Genomic DNA, 12,916 nt, shown 5'->3' with positions numbered 1-12,916 from the left:
TCGAACGGACTCTTCGACTTCTGAGGTATGACTGTATTCCAATACTTTTATTCATATGGGAAGTTGTGGACTACAGATCCCATCATCCCCAGCTAGTGTAGCCAGGGATGATGGGAATTGCAGTTCACAGCATCTAGATGACACCGTATTCACTGCCCCTGTACTAGAGATGAGGGTGGACAGATCAGTCTGTTTCCAGTTTATGTCACTTCCGCACTGGTTTGTTCATGAATTTTCTCTGCCACTTCTCTGCCATTTCTGCATTAATTTGCTTTGTGGGTGGTGGGTGGGTGGGTGGAGCAGACAAAAATTCACATGTATTACTATGCATATTTATGAATGCGTTTTCTCTTAAAACATGCATTTCTAAATGTAATTGATAAGCTAATGTGCATTTATAAACACATTACTAAAACTGCGTCCAAATATCTTTGGAAGTGCCAAGTCTGATGGATAGCAATGCCCTGATCTTCATGTTTATTTGAGAGGTGTAGATCAGATCAGCTTGTATGCCAAAGACTGAATTCTAGACTAGACTGGAGACTAGTATTCAACTAGTGGGAAGTATTCAACTGAATTCTTGTACTTCAGCAAAGACTAGTGCGAGCACAGCACAATTTTCCTCTTTCCAACTGCATGCCACACCTCAATCTGTTCTGGAATGTTGGGAGTATCACCAGAACAGATTTAGGAAGGAGAGGGGGAGAATATTCTATTGTGCAATGAAAAATTCTTGAACTGATGTAAAGTTCATCATATTGCAACATTGAATACAACTCAGTGGGACTATTGAGCTCAGTGGTATTTACCTCCAAGTAAACATGGTCAGAGAGGCGGGTGGCGCTGTGGGTTAAACCACAGAGCCTAGGACTTGCCGATCAGAAGGTCGGCGGTTCAAATCCCCGCGACGGGGTGAGCTCCTGTTGCTCAGTCCCTGCTCCTGCCAACCTAGCAGTTCGAAAGCACGTCAAAGTGCAAGTAGATAAATAGATACTGCTCCAGCGGGAAGTTAAACGGTGTTTCTGTATGCTGCTCTGGTTCACCAGAAACGGCTTAGTCATGCTGGCCACCCAGCTGTACGCCGGCTCCCTCGGCCAATAAAACAAGATGAGCACCGCAACCCCAGAGTCATCCACAACTGGACCTAATGGTCAGGGGTCCCTTTACCTTTTAAAACATGGTCAAGATTATATTTTACCAATACCAAAACCTGCGTCTAAGTTTCAGGGTTTGTCCACATTGTTACTGTGTGTCTGCAACTGTTTGTGTTTAAAAATCCATTCAATAAATATTCATCAATATTCATAATCTAGCTAAGCCTCATATTCTTTTGACCAGCAGTGATCTTCAAACAAAACTGGGAGAGCAGTACCTACCGGAAAATTCATCTGCAGAAGCCTTGTTGAATGAAACAGAAAATCTAGAGGACTTTCCTGAATTGGCTTCTGCAACAACTATTGTGTGTGATCACATTTTTTAAAAAAGTAAACCCAATGTGTGCATTTTTAATGGTTTGTGGAGTTTAGTTTATATAGCCCCACCACAAAGTTGTCATAAATCAGCTTATTCATTGGGTTTTACAACACAGACATAACGTTGGGCAATGACTAAACACAGAGATTAAAATATATCCCAATACGTGGGAAGTAGCCATTGAGGATATGATTCACAATGCAGTGACAAAGTGGTGTAAAAGAATTAATTATTCTCTATCTATAAACATTAAACCAATCCAGCATAAAGCAGGAAACAATGTTTACATATTGGCAAAATTAGCAAACCTCTCATTTATATCCTTCATTGTGCCCATCTTCATTCACTGTTGCTGTTTTTTAATGATTTTCCACTTAAAATAACAATACATAGAAGACCATAGGCTGGATATACAGAGTGTCACTTACATGCCCAGAAGGGCTGCTGCAAATTGTGGAAGGGACTGAGATCTGACAGGGGCTCCCCCTGGTGGGTGGGTGGGAGGGGAGGTGATTTCTGCCTCCCACCTGCGGCAGCTCTTATGGCACCTTCCACACTGTTCCAGAGAATTTCCTCAGCTTTCCAAGGAGTGCTGGGGGAATTGGTGAACTGCAATCTTATATGTGCTTCCACGAATCTCACTGGGCTCAGTAGAGCATAGGCTTGCACTGTGAATGCATCTTTGATTAATACTTTCAAATCACATCGAAAAGCTTTTGCCTGAAGCAAACATAAGCAAGGGGTATTTATTTTTAAAATCTTGACTGCAACATGTTCTGTTCTTTCGTTTTTGGTCTTTAATGTATTTTTATTAAAGACTTCTTGGTTTACAAAAGTATGTGCAATGTCTCTTTTTTCAAGTTACATTTTCTACAGATCAGTTTCATTTGTTAGTGTTACATTAGGAAGAACAGGGGGAAAGAGGTGGAGGGGGGAATGGTGAGTGGGGGTGGGGTGGAGTGGCAATGTTTCTATTTTGCTTAATGTATGTGTGGGGTTTTGTGTCAGTGTCGCTTGCGCAGGTTCTCTTTGCTATTCACTTGTGTTCCTTTGGTGGTGAGAGAGGTTGGGGTTGGCCTAGGGTGTGGTTGTTCGTTTGTGCTTGGCTGTGGTGAACTTTGTTTTCATGTGTGAGTGGGGTGTGTGGGTGTGTTTTGGATCAGGTTAGCCATATTGATTTGTATGCTGTTGGTGGATTCTTGTCGTTGAATTGCTGTGGCACCAGAATTGAGCAGTGAATAAGGCACCAAGTCAGAGGCTGAAGAGTTACCTGCTACTGAAACAAACTGGGTTCCTGACTCTGATACTGATGTTGGGGAGGGGGTACTAATCCCAAGGCTGGAATGCAGTACCTCTCTGGGCTAGATACCACAGTGTCAGGCCCCATATTGCTGAGACCCACATGGGTTTCCTCCCTTGGGCTGGAGGAGCCAAGTGTACCCCAACTTACTTTTGTCATTCCATCAGCTAAGAAAGTGGGAGTCCAGAGAGTGCAGGAAAAGTACCTGGCTGCAGGCCAGATGGCAAGCCCTTTAAGGATTGTAGTTCTCAAAAAGGAGACAACTAAGAGGCAGACAGAAGGTAGAGGAAGAAAAGGTCTCAGTTTACCTCTAGGTTTTGCATATCAACATTCTGAGTCCCAAAACCAGGATGTGTATCTTCCAGGCTGTGCTCATGTGACCTGCACAAAATCATGGTGCCCTAAAGACACACTTTTTGAGGGCCGTGCTCTCATACTAGAGCACAGTGCCAAAAATTGCATTTTTGGGGGCACCTCACAACCCCTTTAAAAAGCACTTTTTCCAGGGCAGAACTCAGCTCGAAATCACATGAGATCATGGCACCCAAAATGGCCACCGTGCTCTTCCACGAGAAAATGGGATGTCCTGGTTTTTCTGGGACGCTTGTGGGGTAAGGGCTTTGTAGGAACACATTGGTCACTCAGTGGTGATGAAATGCCTGAATGGCTTGCATTTCCCCATGGGCACATCTTGAAGACCAGAAAAGGTCACTTATGGGGAATAAAAAATGTGACCCAGAACATTGTTTCAAATAAGTGAGAATAATTACACTTCTGATGTTTAAATTTTGGATACTGTAGCCCAGGAACTTTTGGCCCTCCGTCTGTTGCTGAACTGCAACTTCCTTCACTCCTGGCCATGCTTCCTGGGTGTTTATTTCACTGGGACTCATAGGAGCTATAGCTCAGTGATACCCAATGGCAACTGAGTACTTAATGACTATTGTGTCCTGACTAACCAAGGGGATAAACAACATGGGAGGACATTTATTTCTCATTTAATCATACAAAGATTTAGCTTCTACCTTTCTAGTGCCACTTATGCACCTCAGAGGATGGCTAACAGCAATTAAAAAGCAACCATCATGTACACTATAATTCCAAAAATGCAATACAGTGGTACCTCGGGTTAAGTACTTAATTTGTTCCAGAGGTCCCTTCTTAACCTGAAACTGTTCTTAACCTGAAGCACCACTTTAGCTAATGGGGCCTCCCGCTGCCGGTGTGCCGCTGCCGCACTATTTCTGTTCTCATCCTGAAGCAAACTTCTTAACCTGAAGCACTATTTCTGAGTTAGCAGAGTCTGTAACCTGAAGCGTATGTAACCTGAAGCGTATGTAACCCGAGGTACCACTGTATAGTGAAGAGAAAGGTGCATCAGAAAATGGAATGAAGCGGCTGGGACCCTGAACAGTAGAACTCAATGCTACGATCATTTGTTGCAGCATCACTTGAAATTACTTGCAGTGAGAGCATATCTACAATAATCTAGTAAATCTTTCTGATTGAAGTCCAGCACCAGTGCACCCTGAAAAATCATTACAAAGCAATCAGAACCAGGTTTGAAAAGAAGATCCATCTTAATACTGTGGTTTTCATAGTAGAGAAACATCTCTGGTGGGCAGCATAGCTGAACTTGGGGGTGGTCTAAGTCTGAGCCAGCTGCAGAAATCACGGTATATAAGTGGAATGGGTCTACAATGAACTTCTGTGATTTATTATTATAGAATATTTCAATCCTTCCCACCCAGTGCCAGTGCTTTAGATAATGGGTGTGAATTTCTGTTTTCTTTCCAAAACCTATTAAATTCTCTTAATTCAAGATGGCAGGTTGGGAGTATTACTTCTTTTTGCAGTTGGGATACTCTGGACTTTTCTGATCTTATTTAGAAAGCTTTTAAAAATTATACACAGTTCTTTTGGAAGAAAATACTTTTTATTATTATTTACTAATTTAGTTAAATGCATAATTTACAATGTCCCACAGACTTTGGGCAAGTATTGACATTAAAAAAAAACCTAGTAACCTCAATAACATTTAAATCACACTGCCAGCCTAGTCTTAAACATATTTCCCACTGAAATATAATAGCGTGAACCAAGTATGGGAAAAGTACTGTTTATGGAATGATCCAGTCAACAGCTAGATTTGGACTGGTCTGCGTAGCAGGGTAGATAACAATGGATGATTTTTTAAATCTGATTTTTTAAAAAATATTTTACTTCAGAAAATAAATAAAGCTAAATCCCAAATTTCTCTAGCAGAATTACTAGGTTAATAGCAAATATAAGCTCTGCTTAGATCCTTATATCCCAGCCTAACATCATCTGCAGGAGCATCAATGGTTGCCCCTGAGTTGGTGAGGTTTATCTGAAAGCAACAAGAAACAGAGCCTTTAGTGACATTGACCTACTCCTGGGGAATGTTCTGCCCACAGAGATTCAGCAGGTGCCCTCTGTTTCAACCTTTAAATGCCTGCTGAGAATATCTCTATAATGACTTTTCTATGGCTTTATAATGGGATTAAAGAAGTTGCTGGAATCACAAGTGGGAAGAGTGCTGTTGTGCTCAAGTTCTTCTTGAGGGCTCCTCATGGGCTATGACTGCCCACTGTGAGAATAGGATACTGGGTTTGTGGGACAGTGGCCCATTTGCCCTAATGGGCCACCTAAGTTAGCACATCTCACAAGTGTCCTAGAAAAAAAAGAGGACATCCCGTTTTCTTGTGTGAGAGCATGGCAGCCATTTTGGGTGCCACAATTTTGCGCTGAAATCTCACCCCAAAATAAGTGCAAGCATTGCCCTGAAGAAAGTATGTCTTTGGGGCTTTGTGATCTCACGCCGGTAATGGGATTCACACGGGAACACGGGCAGCAAGACATGCGTCCCAGTTTTGGTACTCAAGATATTAGCTGAGCCCCTGGCTGGGAATCTGGCAAATGCTCCAATCAGATTCTGTACCAGCAATGCATTCTTTCATAACCCCCTGCAAGGATACCACCCCCTTTTTGTGGAATGGAGGGTTTCTGAATTGTACACTTCAAAGTAAGATTCACAGTGTTTGATGTGGCTCTAGAATTATGCTTGAGAATGCCTCTATTTTTGTCCTTGATGTATATGTCCTTGAAGTGATCTTGTTTAAAGCAGTGCGTAATAACGGAGAGGTGGGATCTAAAGAACTGGAAATGTGCTTCTGCTGGGGCTTCTGAGGTCTCCATTTTAAAGTACAGTGGTACCTCGGGTTAAGTACTTAATTTGTTTTGGAGGTCCATTCTTAATCTGAAACTGTTCTTAACCTGAAGCACCACTTTAGCTAATGGGGCCTCCTGCTGCCACTGCACCACCACCGCACAATTTCTGTTCTTATCCTGAAGCAAAGTTCTTAACCCGAGGTACTATTTTTGGGTTAGTGGAGTCTGTAACTTGAAGCATATGTAACCCGAGGTACCACTGTATAACCTCTCAATATCCCAACACCGTTTCAGAAGGTGTTGAACTCAAGTTACAGTGGCCTCTTGGTGAATAGGAGACGTCGCTGGTTTCCTCCCCCTCCTCGTTCCTGATGTAGGTCTTCACTCACCACTGCATTCATGGCTGAGGGGGCACCATTTTATGGTTCACCTCAGATGCCAAAATGTCAAGGGCCAGCCTTGGCCCCAGATGTTGCTGGACTATAACTCCCATCAATCCTGTTGGCCATGCTAGCTGGGGGCTCATGCGAGCTGGAGTCCAACAACATCAGACGGCTCATAAGTTTCCCAATCTTGCATTATAGGCTTCCTTAGTGCACAGAGTGAGAGTGTGTACACACTATACCTTTAAATCACATTGGAAGCACATCCCCCCCCCCCAAGAATCATGGGCCTTGTAGTTTACCTCTCAAAGAGTTGCAGTTCCCAGCAATCCTTTACAAACTACAGTGCCCAGAATTCTTTGAGGGATAGTGGTTTGTATGCAGCCTGAGCCGGAGAGTACAGTGTGTTTTTCCAGAACTTAAAATGTTCAAGCACTTCAGATGTCCTTGATTTAGCTGCTGGTTTTCTTATTCCATTGCCTATATCAGTCAGTTACCTGTCAAAAAACAGCAGGCCGCTTTCAAGAGCACTTTCACCTTTATAAATGCCTTTTACCCATTCAGAGCAGTACTGATTGAAAAAAGAAAAACAGATTAGATTTTTTGATAATATAGGAAGGAAATATTATTATCACTGCTCAAAATCTTTTAACGAGGGCTCCTAAATGGGGTAAACATGAAAGTCAAATAGGAATTCAATTACAGGAAGATTTTTAACTTGTCAAAAATAATTGCATTAATGTCAGCAATCCTAAAAAAAGTCTTAAACAGAGTAACCATTGTAAAATGTCACTACAGGAGAGAAAACCAAAAATACCAAAACAGTTGTATGGTGTAGCTGTAGTCAAATAAGGCTCCCTTTTTAGTTGTTTTAAAGTCTGAGACCAAAGTAAAAAAGATAAATAATAAATAAATAAATGCCCCTTGACAGGTTTTACTTCATATGTATACCAGGAAATACTTACTACAATAAATCATTAAGTTATTTCAAAAAGTGAACTGCAATTAGAAATAGCGTGGCATAGATTAAGATGGATAAAATTAAGTTAGGAGTGAAATGATTTGCCTCCTGGTTGAAAGCTTTCTGTTGTTAATGCATTAGTTGCTTTGAATTGGACACTAGACCTTTGATGACAGATGGATAAGAGCTCTTGTTAATGGCCATTGATTAAAACCATAGAGTTTGTTGACTTTGTGCTTCTTATCAGATCTAACTTTTGCTCCAAACTGTGGTGTATGCCCAGCTGCCTTCTATGAACATTCATTTCCAGTGGCCTGACTGGGTGATCACAAACAATAGTTTATTATGTTGGGAATGACTGTTGGAGTCCATTGCTACGCCCTCTCTCCTTGCATCCAGCATTAGTCATATTCAGAGTAGTCTCATTGAAATTAATGGGGACGGCTAATATAGATACATTGGTGTGAAAGGAGGGAATCTGAGTAGAACTTAGATGGATACAAACCCACACCTATTCCTCTGAAGTGGTTGAGAAAAGGAACACACATGTCCGCTGGTCATTCAACTGCCAATTACATGTTGATCAAGATCAAATCGACAAAATTCTGAAAGAAAAGTTAGGGTCGTTAACCACAAATTCCTATGAAAGTGCAAATACTGTGAGTTTTCCACATAAACAGGTTCTGTTTGTATATTGACATGAAGTCTGGTGCTCATTCAAATCAGTCAGATAAATCTACCTTGATCATTGAAAGCACAGGGTAAGCTTTGATATGAAAACATGCTGCGTTAAAGAGCCATGATTGTTCTTCCATGGAATTAATATTGTATTTGTGGTCTGGAAACTATAACCTTCATAGGCACAGGGAAACTGTCCAGGAATTCTGCATGTGTGAAAACAGGCGTTGGGAGCATATGTTTTCTTACTGGTGTACAAGATAATATGTGATGCAGGTGATGTGTGAAGATGTTCTGTTGTGAAATCTCTGTCACTGTAGCTGAATTCTAAATGGTACCATCCAAGGGACATTATAAGGAAATGGGCCCACACAGGCCACCTCTCATGTCCTTGGGAAGGGACAACATGTCATCACATTGACGTTTTCTCCCCTTACGGCTTTGATCTATAGGCTACCACTAAAATGAGGCTGCATTTTAAGCTGCATTTTAAACTGTATTCTAACTTATATTTTAATCAACCAGTTTAAAAAATGTTTTTACTGTTTTTACTGTATTTATATTCAGTGTTAGCCGCCCTGAGCCCGGTCTTGGCCAGGGAGGGCGGGGTATAAATAAAATTATCATCATCATCATCATCACTATCACATCTCATTGCTCCCAGAGGTATTTGCAGTCACATTTTGAATGTGCATGGCAGCAGAACTGGCAGTTGCTTGGCCACTTGGTTGGCTATTACCTGTAGAATAAAAATAAAAAGGATTTTGAATAAATCATCAAGAGGGAGCTCTTGAACCACCTTGTAAAATGGGTTCAAGCGTCAACTGCAAAAGAAAACCTGTTCTGGGATATGTGGAATCATCAGGTAATCATCAGAAACTAAATGAATTCTGAAAAAATCTCTACAAGTACCATATGCAGAAACTCCCAGGATTAATTTCCAGGTTACATAAGTATCTGGTAGCAGAAATTATTCATGCCAGTCAGAGGCCACATTCATGCTATACCCTTGCCCAGGCAGGCACATTATGTGACCCATGAGAACAAAGCATGATGACACCACTTTAAACAGTCATGGCTTCTCCCAAAGAATTCTGGGAGCTGCAGTTTGTTAAGGGTCCTGATAATTGTCAGGAGACCCCTATTCCCCTCAGAGAGGTGCAATTCCCAGAGTGATGTAACAACCAATACCTCTCCATAGGGAATTCTGAGAATTGTAGCTCTGTGAGGGGAAGAGGGGTCTCCTAACAACTCTCAGCACTGAACAGACTACAGCTCCCAGAATTTTTTGGAGCAAGCCATAACTGTGTAAAGTGGTATCACAGTGCTTTAAATGTATGGCGTGAAAATGGCCAGAGTTAGCAATACTGGGCTAAATGGACAACTCGACAAATGCCAGGTTCTGATTGGTCATGTCTTGACTTCATATGCTTTAAGCCCTGTGCTTTTTTTTTTTTGGTACTTCAGTTATGGCTTTGTTCTTTAAGCTAACACAAAATTTGACATTTCTCAGGCTTTGACAAGCATTTAAGGAGCTTCTCAGCAAGCAGTTCAGGCTGAGTTTAAACCTCTAATTAGAAAATAAAAACTGGAAGTGATACAAAGACGCCCAAGCCAGTTAACGGGACATGTGCATCTTAATCCCATGATTGTATTGCTATTTTATGACTGCAGGACAACAAGCCATATTGCTGGTTTTGTTCTAGAAAAGCGGATGTTGGTGAGATGCACTCTGTACTTTGAGTGAGCTGCGGATGGAACAGATTTGTCAAGAGCCTTGTGCCTTCCCACAGTGCAAGGGAGTACCTCAAGTTCATTACTTGATTTTCAGAATTATGATAATTGTATGGAGCACATATATTTTTTTTATATAAAAAAGATCCCTTCCTAACAATTTCAAATTTACAGCTGCGGCTTACCTAGTAGCCCAGCAGCTCACATATGGCTTATGTCAATGGCAGAAACCATGTTATTTTCTAAATCACATTGATTTGTTATGTGGTACTGAAAGATCTTAAACAGAATCATTGGCTATAAATTAGAGGATCTAGTCCTCGACATTCTTATCTGTGCTTCAGATTCGTCAAAACGAGTCAAGTCTTCTGTGTACACAATGCTACCAGTCAAAGAGTAAGAACTAAGACTGTTCAATTTCCTCCCTTTTGGGAACAGGGCCAGGCTGACATTTTCCTTTCTGTTAGTTTTGGCAAGGAGGAGAGGGGGGGGGACTTTACTGCTCTGTTACCGATATTATTTTTTTATTTTGTTTTTATTAAAAACGTTGAAACATGGGCTCTCTGTCAAAATTATTGTATTATTGAAGACTGGGTGGGGTGAATGAATGAACTGGCAGCTGTTCAGAAAGCCATTAACGGCACTGATAATGGCGAATCCTTTTCAGGCACAAGAGTGTAGCAACCCTTAATTGCAATAAATTTCCCCACAGTCTGGTGACTGATGTGCATAGTTAATGAATCGGTACAGCCTCAAAGGTTAATCTTCTGGGAGGTAACGAGTTCTGCCCATCTGATATCGAAACCAAAATATGATATTTATTAGTTACATGATGATATATTTTGGGCACGGAACAAAAAAAAAAGAAAAGAAAAAGAAAAAAAGAATGAGTTTTTATTGGCTGCAGATTTGTTAGGCTTCTAAGACCAAAATATTGAAAAAAGCAACAACCCTAATAGTGATACTTGAACCGAGTACAAAAACTGAAATATATTAGAGGTGAAATGCGACCCACCGAATAAAATATATTGTTGAACATCAAAGGAGTCGCATGAGAAAGAGAGTGTTGCATGAAGGACGGCTCATATGTGTGTCAAAAAGTCCTTGTGCCACAAGCAACTTTCCTCACTGTCAAAACTTGAGCTATTTATGAATAAAAGAGGGGGGGCATATTATTATTTTTTGCCTTGGGACTGAAGAGGCAAAGGGGTTCCAACAACCTGAATCCCAATAATAAGAGCAATCCCTTCCTGTCCATCATGAACGATTGGTTGTGCATGCTGCATTTGCCAACAATTGTGTGTGGCAGTGGTAAGAGAAGCTCAGTCATGGACCACTGGAGGTCCCTGGCTAATATCTGGTGGAGCATCTCTTTGTTGGGATTCCTGTAACCCCTTAACCCAGATTAGTTATGCCTTAAGATACCCCAAGTATGCTTTCCTGTTTTGTACATTTGAAACACATTGAATGGGCTGTGGTGATTCTGGTAATGAAAGAAAAAGGAGGAAACCGACTATGCAAGATTGAAGGCAACCCACCTGTGGTATGCAGAACTGACATGTTTTTACTATAAAGAAATCTCATTCTCCCATTGTGGCTAAGCTCCCCATTCTGCTTAGGTCTATCTTCAGATTTGGACATTTTATACTTTGACCCTGTATTGAAAACTAGAAGGATAGCAATGGGAGAACTGGCATTAAAACTGTTGCCCTCTGGAGTCCAGCTTCCACCAGTCCCAGCCAGTGTGCCCAATGGTCAAAGGTGATGGGTACTGTAGTCCAATTATTACATGGAGGACCACAGTTTCTACATCCCAACTGTTAAGAGTTAGGAGCTGGGAAGGTCCAGTGTTATCTGCTCGCTTCTCTCAGCTCCTGGTGGCCTGCCGCTTACCCTATCCTGCAGTTTGATTATATTCCCTGTACATTTATGGTACCATTAAGATAATTGTTAATGAATTGTTAACAAAAGCCATGTGCAGGCCATTCACCGCATACTGTATCCAACCTATCCTTCATTCCCTTTATGCCAATAATTTTGTATCCCATACTGTTACTTTTTACCTTACACCTATTACACAAGAATCATAAAATAAATTACAAGGCAAGGGATCTGGGGATCACTGATTATGCTGAAAAATGTTGAATAGCAGTTGTAAATGGACCAGGTAGGCCAATCTTCTGCCTCAATCCCACACACGACAATACATACAAACCTCGCCCTGGTGGGGCAGGGTTGGGCAACCTTCCCCCCACTTGGGGGTAATCTGTCAGGGGTACATGCTGATTGTGAACAGGAGGGCACCCCAGTGCAAAAAGTGTCCCCCTATCAATTTCTTGCCTCTGTCCCTCTCCCTTCTTCTCCCTCCCTCTCTCTTTCTCTTTCTGCAACCTTCTTCTGTCTCTTTCTTATAGGGTGGCCATGTGTTCTGCTTTCAGAAGTCAGTCCTCTATTTTAAAGGGTTGCCAGACATCATGGTGATCAGTGGCTTACTAAAAAGTCCATTCAGCATGCCTGACCAGCGGTGCTTTTTTAAAAAGGCAAAGGTTGCCCACATACATTGTGGAGTTGGCTCCGTGCGAAAGTGGGACCCAGCTCAGAAGGAAACCATGGAAACATGGGGGTCATTAACTCAGCACGGGATAAGCCTGTGGGTGCAAAATGGCTACCAGTGTTGCTAGGAGTGTTCCTATTCTCCTCAGAGAGCTATAATTCCCATAGTTCCTTGGGAAGAGGGATTAATTATAGGGGTCTCCTAACAACTCCCAACATGCTAAAAAACCTACTGTTTCCAGGATTCCTTGAGGGAAGCCATGCCTGTTTAAAGTACAGTGGTACCTCGGGTTACAGATGCTTCAGGTTACAGACACTTCAGGTTACAGATTCTGCTAACCCAGAAATAGTACCTCAGGTTAAGAACTTTGCTTCAGGATGAGAATAGAAATCGCATGGTGGTGGCACGGTGGCAGCGGGACGCCCCATTAGCTAAAGTGGTGCCTCAGGTTAAGAACAGTTTCAGGTTAAGAACGAACCTCCGGAACAAATTAAGTTCTTAACCTGAGGTACCACTGTAGTATGAAACAGCTTTACATGTAGAGTGCAGAAGGAGCCCAGGGTTGGAAGATTTCTCATGCAATAGCTACTAGCAACTAGAATTTGCATTTATGGTGAATGATAGATGTTTTCTCTGTTTGT

Source organism: Podarcis bocagei (genome assembly GCF_964188305.1).
Source record: "Podarcis bocagei genome assembly, chromosome: 12".
Taxonomy (NCBI): Eukaryota; Metazoa; Chordata; class Lepidosauria; order Squamata; family Lacertidae; genus Podarcis; species Podarcis bocagei.
This window is presented reverse-complemented; position numbering follows the sequence as displayed.